The sequence below is a fragment of the Herpailurus yagouaroundi genome, unplaced genomic scaffold (genome assembly GCF_014898765.1).
Source record: "Herpailurus yagouaroundi ecotype Mexico unplaced genomic scaffold, PumYag 203, whole genome shotgun sequence".
Classification (NCBI taxonomy): Eukaryota; Metazoa; Chordata; class Mammalia; order Carnivora; family Felidae; genus Herpailurus; species Herpailurus yagouaroundi.
Genome location: NW_024412434.1, coordinates 17,426,428 through 17,432,427, shown reverse-complemented (window position 1 = coordinate 17,432,427; position 6,000 = coordinate 17,426,428).

Genomic DNA, 6,000 nt, shown 5'->3' with positions numbered 1-6,000 from the left:
GTGCCAAGACCATCTAATGGGGAAAGGACAGTCTTTTCAACAAATGGTGCTGGGAAAACTGGATATGAGCATGAAGAATGAAGAATTGAAGTTGTATCCTTACCTAATACCATATATGAAAATTAACTCAAAATCATCAAAGACCTAAACATAACATTGGCTTTAGCAATGATTTCTTAGGTATGACACCAAAGACATAGGCAACAAAAGAAAAATGGGCAAACTAGACTTTATGAAAATTAAAAACTTATGTGCCTCAAAAGACATTATCAATGGAGTAAAAGGGCACTTTACAGAATTTGAGAAAATAGTTGCATATCTGATGAGGAATTAATATTCAGACTATATGGAGAAGTTCAAAATCTCAACAACAACAAACACAAAAATTGGACACAAGATTTGAATACACATTTCTTCAAAGAAGTCCATATGGCCAATAAGCACATGAAAAGATCCTCAACATCACTAATAATTAGGGAAATGCAAACCAGAACCACAATGGGATACCAACTTACGTGCTGGTTCTCCAAAAAAGTAAAAATACAACTACCATCTGACCTAGCAATTCTAGTTTTGCATATATATCTACTTTAGATCGCTCAGGCTACTATACCAAAATGTCGCGGGCTGGGTGGTTTATAAAAAATAGAAATTTGTCTCCCCCGGTTCTGGAGCACGGAAGCCCCAAATCAGGGTGCCAGCATGGTATGAATCTCGTGAAAGGTCTCCTCTCGGTAGTAGATGGCCAATGTCTTCCTGTATCTCATATGGCAGAGGCACGTGCAAGTTCTCTTTCATAATGGCCCTAATCCCATTCATGAGAGCTCTGTCCTCATGACCTAAGCCTTGCCTCCTAATACCACTGCATTGGGCATTAGGATTTTAACATGTGAATTTGGGGAAGCAATTACTCCCCGAAAAGGAAAGCGGGGTCCCAAATTTGTACACCTACGTTCATGTAGCATTATTTACAATAGCTAAAATATGGAAGCAAGCTAAGTATCCGTTGACACATGAATGGATACAATGGAATACTCTTCAGTATTAAAAGGAAAGGAAATCCTGTTGTGATACATGGATGAATTTTGAAGGCATTATGCTAAGTGAAATAGATCGGTCACAAAAGGACGGATACTGCATGGTTGCATCTATGGGAGTACCTACAGTAGTCCAATTCAAAGGGTCAGAGAGTAAGAGTGGATGATGGGGGTGGAACATGAGGGAGAACGAGGAGTTCTTGTTTAACAGGTATAGGATTTCAGTTTGGGAAGATGAGAAAAGTTCTGAAGATGGATGGGAGTGACGATTGTACAACACTGTGAATGTACCCAATGCCACTGAACTGTATGCTTAAAAACGGTGAAGATGAGGGGTGTCTGGGTAGCTCCGTTGGTTGAGTGTCCAACTTTGTCTCAGGTCATGATCTCATGGCTCGTGAGTTCAAGCCCCGTATCGGGCTCTGTGCTGACAGGTCAGAGCCTGGAGCTGCCTCAGATTGTCTGTCTCCCTCTCCCTCTGCCCCTCCCATACTTGCACTCTGTCTCTCTCAAAAATAAATAAGCACTTAAATTTTTTTTAAATGATTAAGATGGTAAATTTCAAATATATTTTACCATGACAAAAAATTGAAAACAGGAAAAAGTAACTAATGTAAAAAATCCAAAATTATATTCCTAGACTCTAACTCTCCTTTCTCATTAATTGATAGAATAAGTAGATCAAGAAAAAAAAAATGAGTGCGGGGACACTGAGTGGCTCAGTCAGTTAAGTGTCTGACTTCGGCTCAGGTCACGATCTCACAGTTAATGGGTTTGAGCCCCGCGTCAGGCTCTGTGCTGACAGCTCAGAGCCTGGAGCCTGCTTCAGATTCTGTGTCTCTCTCTCTCTTTGCCCTTCCCCACTCAGACTCTCTTTGTCTCTCTCTCTCTCTCTCTCTCTCTCTCTGTCTCTCAAAAATAAGCATTAAAAAAAAAATGAATGCAAACATTGAAGATCTGAAAAATACTACCCCACACAACTTAATCTAATTTGTATTTATCTAACATGCCACCCAAGCAGAATAGAACTTATTTTTTTAATATAAAATTTATTGTCAAATTGGTTTCCATACAATACCCAGTGCTCATCCCAACAGGTGCCCTCATTAGCCATCACCTCCCCTCCCCTCCCTCCCACCCCACATCAACCCTCAGTTCTTAATTTTTAAGAGTCTCTTATGGTTTGGCTCCCTCCCTCTCTAACCTTTTTTTTTTCTTCCCCTCCCCCACAGTCTTCTGTTAAGTTTCTCAGGATCCACATAAGAGTGAAAACATATGGTATCTGTCTTTCTCTGCCCGACTTATTTCACTTAGCATAACACTCTCCAGTTCCATCCACATTGCTCCAAATGGCCAGATTTCATTCTTTCTCATTGCCACGTAGTATTCCATTGTGTATATAAACCACAGTTTCTTTATCCATTCATCAGTTGATGGACATTTAGGCTCTTTCCAAATTTGGCTATTGTTGAGAGTGCTGCTATAACCATTGGGGTACAAGTGCCCCTATGCATCAGCACTCCTTTATCCCTTGGGTAAATTCCTAGCAGTGCTATTGCTGGGTCAGAGGGTAAGTCTATTTTTAATTTTTTGAGGAACCTCCACACTGTTTCCCAGAGCAGCTGCACCAATTTGCATTCCCACCAATAGTGCAAGAGGGTTCCCGTTTCTCCACATCCTCTCCAGCATCTATAGTCTCCTGATTTGTTCATTTTGGCCACTCTGACTGGCGTGAGGTGATATCTCAGTGTGGTTTTGATTTGTATTTCCCTGATGAGGAGCGACGTTGAGCATCTTTTCATGTGCCTGTTGGCCATCTGGATGTCTTCTTTAGAGAAGTGTCTATTCATGTCTTCTGCCCATTTCTTCACTGGATTATTTGTTTTTTGGGTGTGGAGTTTGGTGAGTTCTTTACAGATTTTGGATACTAGCCCTTTGTCCGATATGTCATTTGCAAATATCTTTTCCTATTCTGTCATTTGCCTTTTAGTTTTGTTGATTGTTTCCTTTGCTGTGCAGCTTTTTATTTTCATGAGGTCCCCATAGTTCATTTTTGCTTTTAATTCCCTTGCCATTGGGGATGTGTCAAGTAGGAAATTGCTGCGGCTGAAGTCAGAGAGGTCTTTTCCGGCTTTCTCCTCTAGTGTTTTGATGGTTTCCTGTCTCACATTCAGGTCCTTTACCCATTTTGAGTTTATTTTTGTGAATGGTGTAAGAAAGTGGTCTAGTTTCATTCTTCTGCATGTTGCTGTCCACCTCTCCCGGCACCATTTGTTAAAGAGACTGTCTTTTTTTCCATTGGATATTCTTTCCTGCTTTGTCAAAGATTAGTTGGCCATACTTTTGTGGGTCCAATTCAGGCACCCTCCTATGCTACCATCTTCCCCAGAATACAAGTTATTTTTAAGTAGATACAAAAAATTAACCAAGGTAGATGATTTCCTGAACCACAAACATAAAGCAAATCTTATCAAATTTAAAATGATTGAAAGTATACTCTCTGAGTATGATGGAGTCAAACAAAAAGTCAAAAGCAGAAAAATATCTGGAAAATGTCCCATATATATAGAACTTTAAGAACTCACTTCTGTATAACCCAGGGGTGAAATAGGAAATCGTAGTTAAAATTAGAAAATATTTTGAATTACATGCAAAGAAAAATACAAGTCAAAATCTGGGGATGCAGCTAAATAGGTGTTTAAGGGAAAATGTACAGTATCAAATGTTGGTATTAGGACAGAAGTAAGGTAGGAAAAGGTATCAGGGCACCTGGGTGGCTCAGTCAGTTGAGGGTCCAACTCTTCATTTCAGCTCAAGTTGTGATCTCACAGTTTATGGGACTGAGTCCCGCATCAGGTCCCTTGCTAATAGCACAGACCCTGCTTGGGATTCTCTCTCTCCCTCTCTCTCTCTGCCCCTTCCCTGCTCATGCTCACTCTCTATCTCTCTCTCTCCCCCAAAATAAATAAACTTAATCAGAAGATACGAAAAGATCTAAACTTTCAGCTTAAGAAACTAGGAGAGGGGCGCCTGGGTGGCGCAGTCGGTTAAGCATCCGACTTCAGCCAGGTCACGAGCTCATGGTCCGTGAGTTCGAGCCCCACGTCGGGCTCTGGGCTGATGGCTCGGAGCCTGGAGCCTGTTTCCGATTCTGTGTCTCCCTCTCACTCTGCCCCTCCCCTGTTCATGCTCTGTCTCTCTCTGTCCCAAAAATAAATAAACGTTGAAAAAAAAAATTAAAAAAAAATTAAAAGTTGAATTAAAGATAGTATCAATCATTAAACCATTAAATTAGAAAAAAAATCCATTAAAAAAAAAAAAAAGAAACTAGGAGAAAAGGGAAAAAAAAACTAACCCAAAGCAAGAAGAAGGAAGAAAATGATAAACTGAAAAGCAGAAATTAAAAAAAAACACCAAAAACAGAAAAACAAGAAAATCAATGAAACATAAAGTTGACTTGAGAAGATTGATAAAAATGATAAGCCTTTAGCCAGACTAATCAAGAGGAAAAGAAAAAAATGTAAGTTATTAACATCAGAAACAAAAAGGAAAAATGTCAGTACAGCACCTATAGACATTCAAAGGATAATAAGAGGTTCTTAATAACATTTTATGACAATAAAACTGATAGCTAAGATGAAATGAACAAAGTCTTTGAAAAACATGAACGATCAAGGCCCAAGAAGAAATAGATCACTCAAATGGTCCCATATCAATTAACAAAATTGAATTACTCATTAAAAACAAAGAAACCTCCAGATCTACTAGTGAATTCTTCCAAATACGTATGAAACAAGTATCACTGAGTCTTTATGAACTCTTCCAGAATATAGAACAGGAAATAAGTAACCTTTCCCAGCACTGGCCTTCACTTTATGAGGCCAGCATTCCCCCGATCTATAAACCAAGATAGGCTAAGTTATACTTTAAAGTTAATTTTTATATATCTTTTAGAAATTTTCTTTAATGTTTATTCATTTTTGAGAGAGAGAGAGACAGAGAGAGAGAGAGAGAGACAGAGTGCAAGTGGGGGAGGGGCAGAGAGAGAGGGAGACCCAGAATCTCAAGCAGGCTCCGGGCTCTGAGCCGTCAGCACAGAGCCTGATGTGGGGCTTGAACGCACACCATGTGAGATCATGACCTGAGATGAAAGATGCTCAACAGACTGAGCCACCCAGGCGCCCCAAGAAAGTTAGTTTTAAAAGAAAAAAAATAGGGGTGTCTGGGGGGGGCTCTGTTGGTTAGGTGTCCAACTGTTGCTTTCAGCTCAGGCCATGATATCACAGCCTGTAGCATGAAACCCTGCGTGGGATCGAGTCCCACGACATGCTCCGTGCTGACAGCAAGAAGCCTGCTTGGGATTCTCGATCTCCCCCTCTCTGTCTGCCCCTTCCCCACCCCCCCCATCAAAATCAATAAACAAAAAAAGAAAAGAAAAACGTTTTGAGTAATGAGAGCATATCTAGCTGGGTTAGGTTTGGTATGATTAATCAGAAGACCTAAAGTGATAGATGTTTAAGGCAATATGAATGCTTATTCCTGCCTAACTTACAAGGAGGCAATTCTACGGTAGCTTGACCTGAGCCCCCTTTTTCCCCTGCTCGTTCAACTTCAGCACATGGCTTTTATGTGGCTTCATTGTCTAAAATGTCCACTCCTAGCGTAGCTAATACATCTACAATCTGGCCAGCAGGAAGGAAGAGGAGGAAGAAGAGTACTTCTCTCCCTTTTATGGATACTTCCGGAAGTACTTCACCACCCTTTGCTTACATTTGGCAGAATGTAGCCACGTAGCTGCGTGGAGCTGCAGCAGAGACTGGGAAATACACAGCCTTTTATTCTAGCCACCCACATGCCCGGCTACGAACGCAGCCTCCGTAAAAGAGAGGTATGGACAACTAGGAATCTCAGCTACAAGTAAGCTGACTGCGTTGAGTATGGAAATTCAGATGTGTTTCTTTTT